Consider the following 19523-nt stretch of genomic DNA (forward strand, 5'->3'; position numbering starts at 1 on the left):
TCTCTTAAAGCAGTTCTCACTAAATATTTTTATTTTTACCATAGAAAATACTACACACAATCATAACTTGAATGAGCTCCTAACTCTTTTTAACTTTTGGCTTCTTTTCTTCAAGTCATCCATCTAATCTTGAAACACGTAAAATGGTTAGATGTGAATCCTTTTGCTAATGAAAATAAATGTTTGTTTTGTTTGTAAATACTCTTGGTTTCTCATATTTAAAGTTTGAATTCCTGTGCTGTGGATTTTCTTAAAATGAGGCACACTGGCACAAAACACCCTTCCCATGCAGAGGCTAGAGCAATACCAGATCTAAATGCACTGTTGATGAAAACTGTACTGGGACCCATAGGTTCTGTAATTCTAGTTATTTTCAGTAAATTTATGTTTAGAATAATGTTTGGAAATAGAAAGTTGGTGATGTTTCCTAAAGGTTGGACCCACTACATAGGTTGACTTTTGAGAGACAGATAGGTTCAGATTTAAGTCTTGAGACATTAGTGATCTCTCCTGTCTTAACCAGAAAGCCTCTTTTTTTCCCATTTAAATTGACATTCCAAGGTTGTTAGATTGATAGTGGCATGTGGTGGAGACAGCTGGATTCTGGTTTGGATGATACTTACACTAGGCAGCTTAGATTCCCATGCCTTAGTGTACTGCTTACCTTCTTTACTCTGATGTGTGCATAAAATTGATAGGAAGCAAGAAGAGTGTAACAAACAGCACATAATAAAAAAATAGTAAAAAAAAAAAAAAAACCAATGAAAACAGTATCTAACATTTATTAAGCACTTATTATGTGTCAGGCACTCTTTGAAGCTCTTTATGTAAATAAATACAATATGGCAAGGTAGGAGTCAATATCATTCCCATTTGACACATGAGAAAACTGAAGTACAGCAATAATGGTGTACAGATTCTATGATAGACCCCAGTGATCTGTGCCTTCTGGTAATTTGTGCCCAGTGTTATGCCTCCCCTTGAGTGTGGGATGGCCCGGGGACATGCTTTAATCAGCAGAATATGGCAAAGGTGATGGGATCTTACTTCTGATGGGATGTTATTATGCTGCATAAGATAATGATTGCTATCATGCTGGCAGCTTCTCCCCCTTGCTGGCTTTGATGAAGCAAGTTGCCATGCTGGGGAGATCCACGTGTCAAAACATACAGTTATTTTTCCACTCAGAAGGACATTTTAGAGACTTTATTGCCATCCGCCAAGAGACTCTCAAAAGGATCCCTGTAACCACAAAGCCTGTAGGTTTTAAGTTGCTAACAGCTACTTAGGATCTGAGACTCTCAATCTAACAGTTCTTGAAGAACAAGAAGTCTGCCAATAACCATGTAAGGAGCTTGGAAGCAAAGACTTTCCTAACTGCACCTTCAGGTGAGACTCTTGCTCTGGCTGGCCCCTCGATTCTTGACCCTCAGAAACTGAGCTGATAACCATGTGTTGTTCTAAACAGCCAGGTTTGTGATAGTTTGTTACATAGCAAGAGATAACTAATGCAAGAGGCAGAAATTAACTTGCCTTTAGTCACAGATCCATCTGGTTACAAGCTATGGATTCTCTCTTAATGATCATCATAGGAATATTCCCAAAGGGCTTGCTACATGCTATTGGATTTTCCATTTAGAAATTTGAAGTTTTCCCTAACATTTTAAAACAATTCCTTGAGTGGGAAATTGTATTTTTAAAACCCCAGGAATGTGAAGGAAAAGGAATCCAGGGAATCTTGTTTGGAGTATGGAGTAAAGTATCGATCTTTACTTTCTCTTACTGTTTATATTTCGCTGTTCAGGGGGCCACTGATTCTTTGGATTTAGCATCAGTCTACTTTCCTTATATAATGATTGTAAAGGTAAGTAAGGCCAGACGGTAAGGTTAGTAGATCAGCTGGGGACCATTTAAAATATTCAGCCAATTTAGAAGAAAGATGAATGTGGTGGGTGAGTTCTTTTTCAGATATGCTTGTAATAAAGAGTGGTTTGGGTCCTTTTTTTTTTTCATTAAAAAATTTTAATGGGCTGTAACTTCATGTCTTTCAAAATTTGGGGGGAAAAAATCAAACATGCAAATCAACAATGCATTAACATCCTTAATTGTAGCTATGCTTTCTCCCCCTCCATGGCTAGGGCAGAGTTAATGGCACATTATGTGCTTGGAAGACTATCATGACCCCTGAGTGGCCCCTCCCCAGCCATAATCACCACCTAAGTAAAGAAAATCCAACCCTCTCAGGAGGCCTTCATCTCTGGAGAGCCCCTTGCTCCAATATCGGAAAAACAAAGAGCTGTATGTTTCTGCACAGAAGAACATGTTAAGGACATTTTAACTTCAGTTGTCCACAGAGAGAACCTAACAAGATTTCTGTAGCCATGAAGCCTACAGTTTTTAAGTTGCTTTAGTCTTCTCAGATCATGATGGTTTTCTCAGGCTACTCAGCATCTTCTGTTAACCTGAATGGGCTCATGTCCTGAGTAGAAAGTTTCAGACAAACATGAATACAGCAAATAAAAAAATTGAATACTGGATTGTGTTCCTGCCATGATTGGGGGTGTTTTGAAGCTGTGTGGTGAGAAAGTGACAGGCATCACAAACTCTTTGTTTTCTAGTTCTATCCTCCCATAATAGTCACACCCCTCTCCCTTGTCTCTCTCAATATATGGGATATAGATTCAAAATACTTTGGATTTGAAGGTGAAAATCCTAATATAACCATCAATCATTCGTTGTTCCTCTATGTGGTGAAGTAGTCAGAATATTTGCTTAGAGAATAAAAAAGCTCTAACCTGAGCTATAAATCAAGGATTTTAGACAAGTTTTTTTTTTCTTTTCTGATTTTAAATTATAGTAAGGGCTCATTTGTTGGAGAACTCTTACACTTGCAGTTTTGGAAATGTCCCTTACAGAGATGAGAATGTCTTCTTGGCTGTATTTCTGGCTTCCTTGGACACCTTACTTTCTAAGTTTAAAATTTTAAGATGGTCTAGTTCCATTTACTCTTGGCATAACTTGAAGAAAGACCAAGTTAAAAGGCTCTTGGAAAGCTTTTTTAAGTCATTCGGTTGACAGTACATTCAGACCAAGACTGGGATAAGTTAGGTGTAAATAAATCAGAAACACGTGGATGTCGTTTCCCTTAGTGAGTAACTGTGCTTCTAATGTGGGGCCAGAACACAGTAAGCCAGAGATGATTTTGTTTCAGTTAAGTTCATACGGTGAAGGAACATTGCTGACCTCCAAACCATCTTGCTACTGCTTAGTATAACTAAGTGAATCAATAGTGCAAGGTCCCTGTGGGCAGGGCCTCACCCTGTGCATACACATGCATATTGGTTGAGGCTAAAGTTGTATACAATGGTGTGATCACTCACCTAGAGCCAGACATCCTGGAATGTGAAGTCAAGTGGGCCTTAGGAAGCAACACTATGAACAAAGCTAGTGGAGGTGATGGAATTCCACCTGATCTATTTCAAATCCTGAAAGATGATGCTGTGAAAGTGCTGCACTCTATGCACCAGCAAATTTGGAAAACTCAGCAGGGGCCACAGGACCAGAAAAGGTCAGTTTTCATGTCAGTCCCAAAGAAAGGCAGATCTACCACACAATTGTACTCATCTCACATGCTAGGAAAGCAATGCTCAAAATTCTCCAAGACAGGCTTCAGCAATACTTGAACCGTTAACTTCCAGATGTTCAAGCTGGTTTTAGAAAAGGCAGAGGAACCAAAGATCAAATTGCCAACATCCGCTGGATCATCGAAAAAGCAAGAGAGTTCCAGAAAAACATCTATTTCTGCTTTATTGACTATGCCAAAGCCTTTGACTGTGTAGATCACAATAAACTGTGGAAAATTCTGAAGGAGATGGGAATACCAGACCACCTGACCTGCCTCTTGAGAAACCTATATGCAGGTCAGGTAGCAACAGTTAGAACTGGACATAGAACAACAGACTGGTTCCAAATAGGAAAAGGAGTACGTCAAGGCTGCATATCGTTACCCTGTTTATTTAACTTCTATGCAGAGTACATCATAAGAAATGCTGGGCTGGAAGAAGCACAAGCTGGAGTCAAGATTGCCGGGAGAAATGTCAATAACCTGAGATATGCAGATGCTGCTGCTGCTGCTGCTACTTAATCACTTCATTCGTGTCCGACTCTGTGCGACCCCATAGACGGCAGCCCACCAGGCTCCTCTGTCCCTTCGGATTCTCCAGGCAAGAATACTGGAGTGGGTTGCCATTTCCTTCTCCAATGCATGAAAGTGAAAAGTGAAAGTGAAGTCACTCAGTCGTGTCCAACTCTTAGCAACCCCATGGACTGTAGCCTACCAGGCTCCTCGGTCCATGGGATTTTCCATGCAAGAGTACTGGAGTGGGGCAGATGACACCACCCTTATGGCAGAAAGTGAAGAGGAACTAAAGAACCTCTTGATGAAAGTGAAAGAGGAGAGTGAAAAAGTTGGCTTAAAGCTCAACATTCAGAAAACAAAGATCATGGCATATGGTCTCATCACTTCATGGGAAATAGATGGGGAAACAGTGGAAACAGTGTCAGACTTTATTTTGGGGGGCTCCAAAATCACTGCAGATGGTGATTGCAGCCATGAAATTAAAAGATGCTTACTCCTTGGAAGGAAAGTTATGACCAACCTAGATAGCTATTGAAAAGCAGAGACATTACTTTGCCAACAAAGGTCCGTCTAGTCAAGGCTATGGTTTTTCCAGTGGTCATGTATGGATGTGAGAGTTGGACTGTGAAGAAAGCTGAGCACCAAAGAATTGATGCTTTTGAACTGTGGTGTTGGAGAAGACTCTTGAGAGTCCCTTGGACTGCAAGGAGATCCAACCAGTCCATCCTAAAGGAGATCAGTCCTGGGTGTTCATTGGAAGGACTGATGTTAAGGCTGAAACTCCAATACTTTGGCCACCTCATTTGAAGAGTTGACTCATGGGAAAAGACCCTGATTCTGGGAGGGATTGGGGGCAGGAGGAGAAGGGGACGACAGAGGATGTGATGGCTGGATGCCATCACTGACTCAATGCACATGAGTTTGGATGAACTCCAGGAGTTGGTGATGGACAGCGAGGCCTGGCGTGCTGCAATTCATGGGGTCGCAAAGAGTTGGACACGACTGAGTGACTGAACTGAACTGACCTGACCTGAAAGTCATATAAAGATAAAGTTGTATAAACATTTCAGATTCCAGATTCTGTCTCCAATGTCATGAAGGCTAAGTGTGTGTACACACTCAGGAGTACAAATCCTTCCTCTCCCACTCAGTAACTGTGTGATTTTGGGTAAGTGGCCATGATGAATCCTATCAAGCTTTAATTTTTCATTCTGTAAAATGGGGATCATAATAAAATAAGAGCCATGACCTAGCATTGATCTGAGAATTGAGTTTGAACATAGAAAAGAATTTATCACAATTTCTAGCATAAAGCAAGTACTCAATAAATGTTTGGTAGCTGATGAAAATATCACTATAGTTTATATATAAGTAACAAACATTGTTGCAATTTCTGTAATGAACCCAGATGGAGTGTGCTGTCATCATCAGAGCAGTTTAATGTCTGATTTGGAGGTAGATTGAAAGACCTGGCCAACAGGATTATTGTCCAGTGTGGTACCATTGGTGGGCAAGTCCTGGCTGGCAGCCTCTACGTGAGATTCAAAGCCTGGTAGCACCCACTCTCTTCCACCTGGCTTTGGAACATTGTGGAATAATCTCAGATCTGGACATTCCTGTTAGAGTTGATGACACCAGGCTTCACTTGTTGTGAAAGCCTCATGATGAGGCATCAGTCCACATCAGCATTCTGTGGCAAAGTTCTTTTTGCTAAAAGTGCACAGATGGTGGCTCTTTTGTTAGCCAGATATGACTTAGGTACTCCATTTAAATGTGCAGTTTGTTGTGGGGCAGCCATTTGGACTGTAAATTCCTAGTGTCATCCTCATACTGGGTGCATCATAGGTCTCTTATGCTTTGTAATATAGTGTTCTCACTGTTGGAGATTTGACAAAGCCAGAAAATGCTAGAGAGAGGAGAATTGGGTGATTCGGGACAGCTTCAAACTAGTAAAGTAGTAGCCACTGCTCCTCACCAGCATCCCCTCAGCTGATCTATCATTTCCAACTTTGTTCCCTGAACTCGCTTCCTGCCTTCTGACCCAGTGTCCACAGAACCCTTGCTAAATCAGAGTGAAAAATAAATGCTTTCTGTCTGTCTACTTGCTTGTACTCTGTGTATGTTCTCACAGGCACCCTGAAGCTGCACCTGAAAGCACCCAGCCTGCCCTCGATGGCGAATGGAAAGGTGTGGTGGTCATTCAGAGCCATTGTCTGTGAATATTTTTAAGAAAAATAGGCCCTGCCATTCTCTTTTAGTTTTTTAGCACTAATCAAACATGGTTAGCTACTGCTTTCAGGAATAAAGACGCCGTGGGAATTCCCTGGTGGTCCAGGTGTTAGGACTCTGTGCTCTCACTGCCAAGGGCCCGGGTTCGATCCCTGACTGTGAAACTAAGATCTTGCAAGCTGTGTGGCATGGCCAAAAAAAGAAAAAAAAAGTGTGCTGCCATACACAAGGCACAGAAATAAATTCCCCATCCATATTCTATTAATTTTAGTGAGTCTTGTTCAGGATACTCCTGGAAGACCCCTCCTGTTTAGTCTTTGGATTCTGAGTCCAGTTCATCTTCCATTTGGGAATGGATATAAGAGGTATCACAGAGAAGGCAATGGCATCCCACTACAATACTCTTGCCTGGAAAATCCCATGAATGGAGGAGCCTGGTAGGCTACAGTCCATGGGGTCGCTAAGACTGAGATACGACTGAGCGACTTCACTTTTACTTTTCACTTTCATGCATTGGAGAAGGAAATGGCAACCCACTCCAGTGTTCTTGCCTGGAGAATCCCAGGGACGGGGAAGCCTGGTGGGCTGCCATCTCTGGTGTCGCACAGAGTCGGACACGACTGAAGCAACTTAGCAGCAGCAGCAGCATAAGAGGTATCAAAACAAGCCTTCTTGTCCTCATCCTTCAAGTGCATGGAGTCTGATGAAGAGACTCACATTGGCCAGTCATAATTCTCCTTGCTGACTTTAGACTCTTCCATAATAGGCATCCATTCACAAATTAATCTTCTGTTCAGTAGACAATCTGTGATAATCACGGTGCAAGACATTGAGGCTCAAAGGGGAAAAAACAGAGTCTGTTTCTTGTGAGTAAAGTATATTGTAAATAAGATAGAAATAGAAATAAATTGATCTATGCCATTTGCTTGGGGCCAGTAGGGGTAAGTAACAATTCTGTGGGAGAACAGAACATATGACCCTGATGAGGCTCCATACCTTGGGAGGATTTTATAGGGAGGATGATGTGTGAGCTGTTTTGGAGACTGAGCTGGAGTTCTTGAGGACAGGTGCAAATTCAAGGAGATATGGCTCTGACTTGTTCAGGGAATGGCCAAGACTTTAGTTATGAGTAGGGTCAGGGGCTTCCAGAGCCAAATCACAGTCTTGGCTGCCCTGCACACTAAGATGTTTCTGCAAGTGGTAGGAAATTGTGAAAGGCTTGGATAAGGGAATGACATGGACTTCCCTGGTGGCTCAGTGGTGAAGAATCTGCCTGCAATGCAGGAGACACAGGATTGATCTCTGGGTCAGGAAGATGCCCTGGAGATGGAAATGGCAACCTACTCCAGTATTCTTGCCTGAGAAACCCCATGGACAGAGGAGGCTTGTGGGCTTCAGTCCATAGGATTGCAAAGAGTTGGACATGACTTAGTGACTAAACAACATGAGAGGGAGTGACACAGTTGGACTTTGAAAGATAAATCTGATGGTGGAGTGGGAGATGGGGTAGGGAGGAGACTGAGTGAGATGGGAGAGAGGGAGGCCAGCCAGGTAGTGACAATCGTGACAGCCTGAACTCAGGTGAAGGCTGAAGGAATAGAGGAGAAAGACATGATATAAGGAGAAAATAGGGTTTACTCTGAAGAAGAAATGGCCATGTCACCTGGACTGTGTCTCTCCAGGGTTGTGGGAGAACTCCTCAGCTAGAAAGCTTCTTGATGTACAGAGGATGTTATACTTGGGGAGGCCTCTTCAGAGTCAAATTCAAATGTCCTACAAAACAAAGTCACATGAATTTTTCCTTTTCTTCTGGCTCTGAGAGAGAGGAATTTTGTGGGGACACAGGAACTTAGAGGAGTAGTGGGAGACACAGCCATGGTCTGTTTAAAGAGAGGGAGAGGGGCCCAAAGAAGTGGTGCTGGTTCACTTTTGAGGGGTTAAAAATTCCCTGAAGCAGGAATGAGCCTCACACAAGTGGTGACTGGAACACTTTTAAGTTGTTTGTTCATCTGTGCTGAACTGTGTTGCTGCCTTCTGTGATTCTAAAATCTGAAAAGTAAAAGTATATTACACACGTTGGCTTGTGTGAGTGGTGCTTTGGGGGATGAATAGTTGACGGGATGTGTGCCTAGGATGGGAAAATGAGAAGGTGGTCAGGCCTCTTTAGGTCAGCATGGAGGTATCATGTCCCCAAAAGGCACAGGTTCTGGAAACTGAGGCAGTGACCAACAGAAAGTGAGCCTAGGTCCCAGGTAGGCACAAGAGCCAAGTTAGGAGCCGGGCAGTAGGTGAAGCAAGGAGCAGGGTGACTGACTCAGAAGCAGATGTGAAATTAACCACCTTCTCTTTAATATCCCAGAGGGAAGTGACCTCTGCAGGAATTGGAAAAGCCAGGTCCTGCTGCTACATGGCTAGGTGCCTCAGAAGGCAGTCGATTTGGATTTAAGAGATTGGTAGGAGTAGAGTCATCAGAATGTGCTGGTAGAATGAACATGGGATGAACAGAACTAGTAGGGATCAAAGATGGCAAAAAAAAAAAAAAATGTCAGTTATGCTATGAACTAAGCTAGGGAGTTCAGAGAGTTGGTGGTAGGAATTTTTTTTTTTGAAAGGGAGAGTGACATAGTTTGAAATGGGAGTGGGATATGAAGTGCTATAAAATATCCAAGTGGGGAGGTCTAGCTGACATTTAGAACCATACCTGTGGGAGTAGTAGGAGCTCCATGATGAAGCTATAGTTTTTTTTCTCCTGTACAGCGAAGGCCAGGTGACTGGAAGGAACCATCCAGAGAGGGTCCAGAGGAGCAGTAAGAGGCAGTGGAAGAGGCCAGGCTGGGCCAGCATTCAAGAGACTCTTCCAGATGGGACACTTCGGGCCTGTCTTTCTTTCAAACTTCGCTCTGTTTACTTAAGCATTACTTATTTCCTCTCTTCCTTTCAGTAGTGCTCCCAGTTGAAGGAACCATACACAGGAATTACTCCTCCACCCAAGGGACTTTGAACTGCCTTTTATAGTATCTATTAATCTTCACTGGGGGCTTTCCTGGTGGCTCAGAGAGTAAAGAATCTGCCTGAAATGCAGGAGACCCGGGTTCAAACTTCTATGTATCAGGAATGTTTCATTAAGGGCCTGTTGTGTTCAAACACTGAGAACTTACCAGTGTGCTTCAAATATTCAGATCAGATCAGATCAGTCACTCAGTCGTGTCCGACTCTCTGCGACCCCATGAATCACAGCACACCAGGCCTCCCTGTCCATCACCAACTCCCGGAGTTCACTGAGACTCATGTCCATCAAGTCAGTGATGTCATCCAGCCATCTCATCCTCTGTCATCCCCTTCTCCTCCTGCCCTCAATCCCTCCCAGCATCAGAGTCTTTTACAATGAGTCAACTCTTCACATGAGGTGGCCAAAGTCCTGGAGTTTCAGCTTTAGCATCATTCCTTCAAAAGAAATCCCAGGGCTGATCTCCTTCAGAATGGACTGGTTGGATCTCCTTGCAGTCCAAGGGACTCTCAAGAGTCTTCTCCAACACCACAGTTCAAAAGCATCAATTCTTCAGCGCTCAGCCTTCTTCACAGTCCAACTCTCACATCCATACATGACCACAGGAAAAACCATAGCCTTGACTAGATGAACCTTTGTTGGCAAAGTAATGTCTCTGCTTTTGAATATGCTATCTAGGTTGGTCATAACTTTCCTTCCAAGGAGTAAGCGTCTTTTAATTTCATGGCTGCAGTCACCATCTGTAGTGATTTTGGAGCCCAGAAAAATAAAGTCTGACACAGTTTCCACTGTTTCCCCATCTATTTCCCATGAAGTGGTGGGACTGGATGCCATGATCTTTGTTTTCTGAATGTTGAGCTTTAAACCAACTTTTTCACTCTCCACTTTCACTTTCATCAAGAGGCTTTTTAGTTCCTCTTCACTTTCTGCCATAAGGGTGGTGTCATCTGCATATCTGAGGTTATTGATATTTCTCCTGGCAAGCTTGATTCCAGCTTGTGTTTCTTCCAGTCCAGCGTTTCTCATGATGTACTCTGCATAGAAGTTAAATAAACAGGGTGACAATATACAGCCTTGACGTACTCCTTTTCCTATTTGGAACCAGTCTGTTGTTCCATGTCCAGTTCTAACTGTTGCTTCCTGACCTGCATACAAATTTCTCAAGAGGCAGATCAGGTGGTCTGGTATTCCCATCTCTTTCAGAATTTTCCACAGTTTATTGTGATCCACATAGTCAAAGGCTTTGGCATAGTCAATAAAGCAGAAATAGATGCTTTTCTGGAACTTTCTTGCTTTTTCTATGATCCAGCGGATGTTGGCAATTTGATCTCTGGTTCCTCTGCCTTTTCTAAAACCAGCTTGAAGATCAGGAAGTTCATGGTTCACATATTGCTCAAGCCTGGCTTGGAGAATTTTAAGCATTACTTTATTAGTGTGTGAGAAGAGTGTAATTGTGCGGTAGTTTGAGCATTCTTTGGCATTGCCTTTCTTTGGGATTGGAATGAAAACTGACCTTTTCCAGTCCTGTGGCCACTGCTGAGTTTTCCAAATTTGCTGGCATATTGAGTGCAGCACTTTCACAGCATCATTTTTTAGGATTTGAAATAGCTCAACTGGAATTCCATCACCTCCACTAGGTTTGTTCGTAGTGATGCTTTCTAAGGCCCACTTGACTTCACATTCCAGGATGTCTGGCTCTAGGTCAGTGATCACACCATCAGGATTATCTGGGTTGTGAAGATCTTTTTTGTACAGTTCTTCTGTGTATTCTTGCCATCTCTTCTTAATATCTTCTGCTTCTGTTAGGTCCATACCATTTCTGTCCTTTATTGAGCTCATCTTTGCATGAAATGCTCCTTTGGTATCTCTGATTTTCTTGAAGAGATCCCTAGACTTTCCCATTCTGTTGTTTTCCTCTATTTCTTTGCATTGATCACTGAAGAAGGCTTTCTTATCTCTTCTTGCTATTCTTTGGAACTCTGCATTCAGATGTTTATATCTTTCCTTTTCTCCTTTGCTTTTCGCTTCTCTTCTTTTCACAGCGATTTGTAAGGCCTCCCCAGACAGCCGTTTTGCTTTTTTGCATTTCTTTTCCATGGGGATGGTCTTGATCCCTGTCTCCTGTACAATGTCATGAACCTCATTCCATAGTTCATCAGGCACTCTATCTATCAGATCTAGGCCCTTAAATCTATTTCTCACTTCCACTGTATAATCATAAGGGATTTGATTTAGGTCATACCTGAATGGTCTAGTGGTTTTCCCTACTTTCTTCAATTTAAGTCTGAATTTGGCAATAAGGAGTTCATGGTCTGAGCCACAGTCAGCTCCTGGTCTTGTTTTTGCTGACTGTATAGAGCTTCTCCATCTTTGGCTGCAAAGAATATAATCAATCTGATTTCAGTGTTGACCATCTGGTGATGTCCATGTATAGAGTCTTCTCTTGTGTTGTTGGAAGAGGGTGTTTGTTATGACCAGTGCATTTTCTTGGCAAAACTCTATTAGTCTTTGCCCTGCTTCATTCTGTATTCCAAGGCCAAACTTGCCTGTTACTCCAGGTGTTTCTTGACTTCCTACTTTTGCATTCCAGTCCCCTATAATGAAAAGGACATCTTTTTTGGGTGTTAGTTCTAAAAGGTCTTGTAGGTCTTCATAGAATCGTTCAACTTCAGCTTCTTCAGCGTTACTGGTTGGGGCATAGACTTGGATTACTGTGATATTGAATGGTTTGCCTTGGAAATGAATAGAGATCATTCTGTCATTTTTGAGATTGCATCCAAGTACTGCATTTCGGACTCTCTTGTTGACCATGATGGCCACTCCATTTCTTCTGAGGGATTCCTGCTTGCGGTAGTAGATATAATGGTCATCTGAGTTAAATTCACCCATTCCAGTCCATTTCAGTTCGCTGATTCGTAGAATATCAACATTCACTCTTGCCATCTCTTGCTTGACCACTTCCAATTTGCCTTGATTCATGGACCTGACATTCCAGGTTCCTATGCAATATTGCTTTTTACAGTATCGGGCCTTGCTTCTATCACCAGTCACATCCACAGCTTCAAATATTAGCTCTCTAAAAATAGTCACAGTTTATAAATCTACTTCTTGTACTGCTGCTCCTTGAGGAAACTGAACAGGTCACTTCTGATGCAAAGACTGGAGTCATTTCCTACTATGTCCTGTCCTGTCCAGCCCCTTCCCATTCTACTCCATTTGATTTCTATACACAGAGCTTAAATGAGAAGACTGTATTCCAGAAGCAAATCTAGAAGTCAGTTATTTAAAACTTTGAGCATATTTTCTCATAGAACTAATGTTATAAAAGGTAGTTCAACTCCTATGCTTTTGACAGAGGCCCTGGGGCAGGGGTTCCCCTATGTGGCTAGAAGAGAAACCATGGCTCTGGGGAAAGCCAGCATCCCTGCTCCTCCACCCTGGCACCCAAATACCTGCTGTCTTTATAAGTCAACTATTTGGATGAACTGGTAAGATATATTATTTGGCTGGAACTCAAGGAGCAAAATAATGAATTTCTCTCTGAACTAGCTTACTCTGTGCTACAAAATCTACTTTTAATTCATTATAACTATTTCCAGAAAAAAAAAAAAAAAAGGCCATGAACAGAAGAATATTGGAACTTGGGGACATCTATGAGATAAACTAGTTAACAGGTTTAATATTGAGTAAGACCAGAGGTGATAGGAAGAACAACAGGGTTACAGAAATACGAGGACACTCACAATTGGTCTAAATTGGTTGGAGGAGGTGACAAAATCAGGCATGTGGGTGGTGGGTATGAGTGGAAGCCTTGAAGCCCAAGGTCAGTATTTAGATCAGAGCTGAAGGGTTCATTCGAAAGGACCAATGTGTTTTAAGTTAGTAGAAGAAGCATTAATTAATTAGTCAACTGTTTGTTGAAAACTGGGCAGGTGGCAGGGAAATAATGGTAAACAAGATGAGCACAGACCTCAGCCTCTGGAAAGCTCACAATCTAACACAAGAGGTGAGCAAATTCTAGATTGGAGAGAGACAGGGTGCTATGGGAACCACTGGAAGAGGGCCAGTCTCTCACAAGCAAGAGCCAAGGTGGGTTAGGAAGGCCTCCTGGAAGAAAATAAATTAGCCAGATGAAGAGAGGCAGAAGCAAGTTCTAAGCAGAGGAAATAGCAGAGTGAAAATGTGGCTGTGAGATCACCTGAGAGGTTGCCATCATCCCCAGAGCTAGAGTACAGAAAGGGTAGAGAGATAGTCATTTGATATTTAACCTTTTCTAGAATTTAGTTTCCTCAAGTGAACCAAAATTTATACTTTCATGTAAAAGAATTTACTGAATTCCCACAGTAATGGAAATATCTTAATCAAAGCAGACTATTTCATAACTAATATTAAAACTAGTTTTCAGAAAAGCAATCTATTTACTTTCTGCCACCAGTTGGATTTTCCCTAATGTGAACTTTGCATCAGAGCTGGAAGAAGTTCTGCTGTTGTTCTTATGTAATTTTAAACCTTTAACAACCATTTAATTCCCATTTTACATCTAAAAGCTCCTAGAACCAGAGGCAAAGATTCTAAGAAGCCAAAAAGGATATTTTCATGCTTTTTTATTATTCGTTTAAAAGTAGCAAAGTGCTATTTTGCTTTCTTTCTTAAATGCTCAGGCAAAACATCTTCTCTAGGGAAATCCTTGAACCAAACAGTATTGTTTTGGTTTTCCTTACTGTCACCTTAAACATGGTTCTGAAGACTGAAGTCCCAGTGGGTGTCAGGCACTGAAATGAACTGAACCACAGAAGGCAATTTCACTACCACTTGGCTCTTAATAAAATGGGTAGGAAGTCAGCTTGGTCAACCATCACATTTAAATGATCAAAACACAACTCCTGTTAATATTTCAGATGGTTTGTCATTGTTAATCACATTTCTAAGTGGATTTAACACTCTTGACCAAAAATTAATGTATTTTCTTTTAATACATTAAATAAATTTCTTTTAATGAGAAGAGGTTGGAATGTTTCAGGAGAGAAGACCATGGTGTCAAGCAGTAGTTTACTCCTGGGATTAATTTCATGGTTTAAAGTTTAGATATTACCCCAGATTTTTTTTTTTTTCATTTAAATTATGTGTGTGAGCGTGAAGCTAATTTATTATTTATTTCTAAGAGATTTTAAAAATAGGAATTTGAATATTTGACAGAATTTTAAAGGAAAAGTACAGAGATTTCATAACTAGTTCATTGATAAATATGACTCATAATCATGTAGTGTGTTTATCTCTCCATTTTCTTTTGCAATTAGTCATGATGTCACCTATTCTTTGCTGTAGCTTAAATGGGTCAGGAAGTACCCTCAGCCCCTTGATAATTGCAGCTAATACTTAGTGAGGATGTAACCTATGCCCATCATTGTGCTAAGCGCTGCCATCTAGTGTCTTTCTGTTCACCTAGATGATCCTTTAAGGTAGATATATACTAATATGCCTATTTTACAGAGAAGGAAACTGAGACTTGGAGAGCTTGAATTAGTTGCCTATAGTTACATTATTAGCAAAAGGAAGAGCCCAGATTTGACTGGGATGGATTGAATAGATAATTAGAGTTTCAGAGCCTGTGCTCTTCAGTCTCCTGCATACTGCCTTTCTTGACAAAAATGATAGGCAGAATTTCCTCCATCACTCTGAAGACAGAATTTCCCTAAAGTAAACTTGACCAACTAGGTACAAAGTCCACACTGACTGAATGTCTGTGAAGCAGCTTACGGATGTCTTCATGGAGATTTCCCGGAGAAAGGATTCCTGAATGGAATCACTCGTGGAGATGCATACACTTGTCAGGTAGGCAGAAATGCAGTAAGACTGCTTTCACTTTTACCCCACTTCACTCATTTTCCTACATGGAAATACCCATTACAACAACCCTTTAGAGACATATTTATGAAGCATTTGGGTCATATTCATGATAATTATTCAACATTATATTGCCAAGAAAGCTTTATTTTGAAGCTCATGAATGTAAAATGAATCATTAAGAACATAAGACGAATTTTTCATAGTAAATGGGAATTTTCAGTCTTTATTATTCAGTTTAAAAATTCTCTCTGGTCTCAAGGTCAATTGTAAATAAAAAAGGCCTTTTAAAAATGTGGCTAAAAATCACTCTTTAAATCAACTTTATTGAGACATAATTTACATCTAATAAAATGCACCCAACTTCAGTGTGCAGTTAAATGAGTTTTGACAAATGTATACAGTCATGTAACCATGACTATAAGATATAACCATTTCTATCATCTACTTCCCAGTCAGAACCCAGCCCCAGGCAATCACTGATTGGCCTTTTGCTACTATAACTTTACCTTTTCCAAAATTTTATATAAATAAAACCAATTAATCAGGATTAATTTGTGCTGGGCTTCTTTAACTTTCATAATGTTTTCAAAATTCACCCACATTGTTGTTTCAGCTGTTTGTCTCTTTTTATTGGTAAGTAGTATCCTATTGTGTGGATATACATACTACAATTTATCCATTTGTCTGTCAATGAACATTTGGATTATATCTAGCTTAGCTATTGGGAATAAAGCTGGTATGAACATTCATATCCAAGTCTTTATATTTTCTTTTCTCTTCATTAAATGCTTAGAATTGGGCTTGCTGGGTTGTTTTAGTTTAGCTTTATGTTACATTTAGCTTTGTATGTTTTCCAAACTGCTTATACCTTTTTATAGTCTCACCAGCAATATATGTGAATTCCAGTTGTGCTCTATCCTTGTCAACACTTAATATTGTCAAAATCACTGTCTTTTAAAAATGCATGTTTTAAAATCTTAAAAGCAAGTAAAATACAGCCTCTTGAGAAAGCTAACTTTAAAAGCCAAGTTCTGTCCATATTGAAAAGGTCAACAGATTCACTCTATGGCAGTCAGTGGGGGAGGAAAATGTTTCGCATCTGTTTCTCTGAAACTGAGCTATTGGCAGCATTAACTGGAGTCTCTTGGCTTAAAACCACCATCAGGAAGCTCTTTGAGGGGGAGAGGGGAGGTGATTTCTTGTCTGCCTAGAGACATTACAGAACCACACTAATGACTTAAATGATGGTTGTTCCCTCATATCCAGGACTTTATATGGTGTCCAGATGTTTCACATGCTTCAGAGATTACTGTGGGCTAGCCCTGTCTCCAAACTTAATACTTAGCTGGGAGAGACCATCTGTTTATTCTTCTGGCTATAGATGATGCTGGGTACAGAGTAGGTGTCCAACAAGTCCCTCTTGTTTCTTATTCACTTTTCATAAGAGTCCCAGATGAGTAAAGAATCAAGCGCAGTAGCAGTGGCAAGCCTCCCAGTTAACATAATAAACATGACATGAATCTTGTGCTGCCTTATCATTAGGGTACTATTAACCACAGTCTTTTGAGTCCTTTGCCATTTAGGAAAACCGTGCCAACTTTTGGACTGAAAAGGCTGAAGTTCAGAGGTACCTTATGTTTGGCCTGTTTCATCTGACAGAAAATTCAGTAGTTAAACTGACTGATATTGCTTGACAGAGGCATAGCATGAATTCTGTTTTATAAGAACTAGTGTTGGATTCTCAGAATATATTCCATGTCTGTCACTGGGGCAGGCAGGAGAGACACAGAAATGAGAGATATATACTCTTCCCTCCCCTCCTCTCACTGGAGGGGAAGAGAAAAAAGCTGACGATATAATCAAGGGTGCATGTGTGCTGCAATAGGGCAAAGTACAGGGTTTCCTGAGAGAACAAAGGAGCACCTATCACAGGCTCAAATCCATTCCACAAATATTTGCATCTCCGTGGACCCGGCACTGAGCTTACTGGAGCCACCACCTTTACAATCCTTCTAGTCTTCCGGGAAGATGGATGGAAACCTAGTAAAGCAAGTGAAGCAGGTGGAGACACTCACAGAGAAAGGAGGGAACCTATGGCAAAGGAATTCATCCTGGTTTGTAAGGATAGGGAGGATTTGAAGCATGGCAGGAGTCTGGGAAGGAGTCTGACAGAATGGTGGTGAGGGGAGGAGGGTTCCAGGTGAAACAGCATATGGAAAGTACCAGAATTTAGCAGGAACGTATGGTGTGCCAGGAAGGGGAAGAAGATGCATAGGACCAGAGCTCAAGGTATCTGTCAGATGGCACATGAGCAGTCCTCTGACATGGAGGAGCAGGAGCCAACCTAGAAAGGGTGAGTATGGATGAAAGGTCATGGGACAGGATGTCAACTCGGCTTTTAATGAAGGGCTGGAACTGACTATGAACCAGCTTAAGATAACAGTTTTATCAGCATCCTGTAGCCCTAAATATACCACACTGAAACGACTTAATACCTACACATTTTAGCCAGCAAACTTACTTGGATCTTTAAGTAAAGCCTCCCTTCCCCCATATCATGTAAGATCATTTCTCTTAATACTATTTTCCATGAACAGAACTAGCCATGGAGACTTGTGAGTCTTTAATAGAAAAAGCCACAGGAAACTGTGACAAAGCTGACTTGAACCCAGGGCTCTGATAATTCTTCTCCAATAAAAGATCTTATCGAACTGCCCAGAATCTGGAATTTGACTCTCTCAATCTGGATTAAGTTTTCATGTTTTTCACAACTGGGCAAATTTTCAAAACTCCCCACATTTCAAACACACCAGTTATTTTATCTGTTTTCTTGCTCAGGTTGTAGAGCAATGACTGAAACATAGTAGCCATGCAGTGAATACATCTTGAATGAAAGAATGACTGGAAGAAAGAAAACATTAACAGTGAACAGATGCTAAGAAATTTGGTCTGATTTTGTGTTCTTACTAACACACCGTTATCTTTTTTCCTATAAGCTATTCCTCTCAGTTTGAACTCTAAATTTAAGTAAATCAACCCTTGAAAATTCAGTTATTGATTCTGAAACCTATATGTTAGTCCCTTCCTTTTTGCTCTTTAGAAATAATTGACTGTTGGGGGGAAATGCTCCCTGCTTTATAAAACGTATGCTCGATTGCTCCAAGGTCAGAACGAAAAGTCTTCCTGTGTCTTTTCTCCTGCTTTTTAACCTAGATGATTTGCAATGTGCTTCAAATCTTGTATCACTTTGTTGTTGTTGTTCAGTCACTCAGTCGTGTCTGACTCTTTGCGACGCTATGGACTGCAGCACGCCAGGCTTCCCTGTCCTTCAGCATCTCCTGGAGCTTGCTCAAACTCATGTCCATTGAGTCAGTGATGCCATCCAACCATCTCATCCTCTGTCATCCCCTTCTCTTCCTGCATTCTGTCTTTCCCAGTATCAGGGTGTTTTTTCCCAATGAGTCAGCTGTTTGCATCAGACAGCCAAAGTATTGGAGCTTTAGCTTCAGCATCAGTCCTTCCAATGAATATTCAGGGTTGATTTCCTTAAGGATTGACTGGTTTGATCTCCTTGCAGTCCAAGGGACTCTCAAGAGTGTTTTCTAACACCACAGTTCAAAAGCATCAATTCTTTGGTGCTCAGCCTTCTTTATGGTCCAACTCTCACATCCATACATGACTACTGGAAAAACCATAGCTTCGACTATATGGACCTTTGTCGGCAAAGTAATGTGTCTGCTTTTTAACACACTGTCAAGGTTTGTCATAGCGTTTCTTCCAGGGAGCAAGCATCTTTTAATTCCATGCTGGCAGTCATGATATGCAGTGATTTTGGAGCCCAAGAAAATAAAGTCTCTCACTGTTTCCACTGTTTCCCCAACTATTTGCCATGAAGTAATGGGACTGGATGCCATGATCTTCTTTTTTTGAATGTTGACTTTTAAGCCAGCTTCTTCATGCTCCTCTTTCACTTTCAAGAGGCTCTTTAGTTCCTCTTCACTTTCTGCCATAAGGGTGGTGTCATCTTCATATCTGAGGTTATTGATATTTCTCCTGGCAATCTTGATTCCAGTTTGAGCTTTATCCAGCCCAGCATTTCACATGATGTACTCTGCATATAAGTTAAATAAGCAGGATGACAATATGCAGCCTTGACTTATTCCTTTCCCAGCAGTTCAGTCTGTTGTTCCATGTCCGGTTCTAACTGTTGCTTCTTGACCTGCATACAGGTTGCTCAGGAGACAGGTCAGGTGGTCTGGTATTCCCATCTCTTTAAGAATTTTCCACAGTTTGTTGTGATCC

Source organism: Bos taurus, chromosome 2, assembly GCF_002263795.3.
Source record: "Bos taurus isolate L1 Dominette 01449 registration number 42190680 breed Hereford chromosome 2, ARS-UCD2.0, whole genome shotgun sequence".
NCBI lineage: Eukaryota > Metazoa > Chordata > Mammalia > Artiodactyla > Bovidae > Bos > Bos taurus.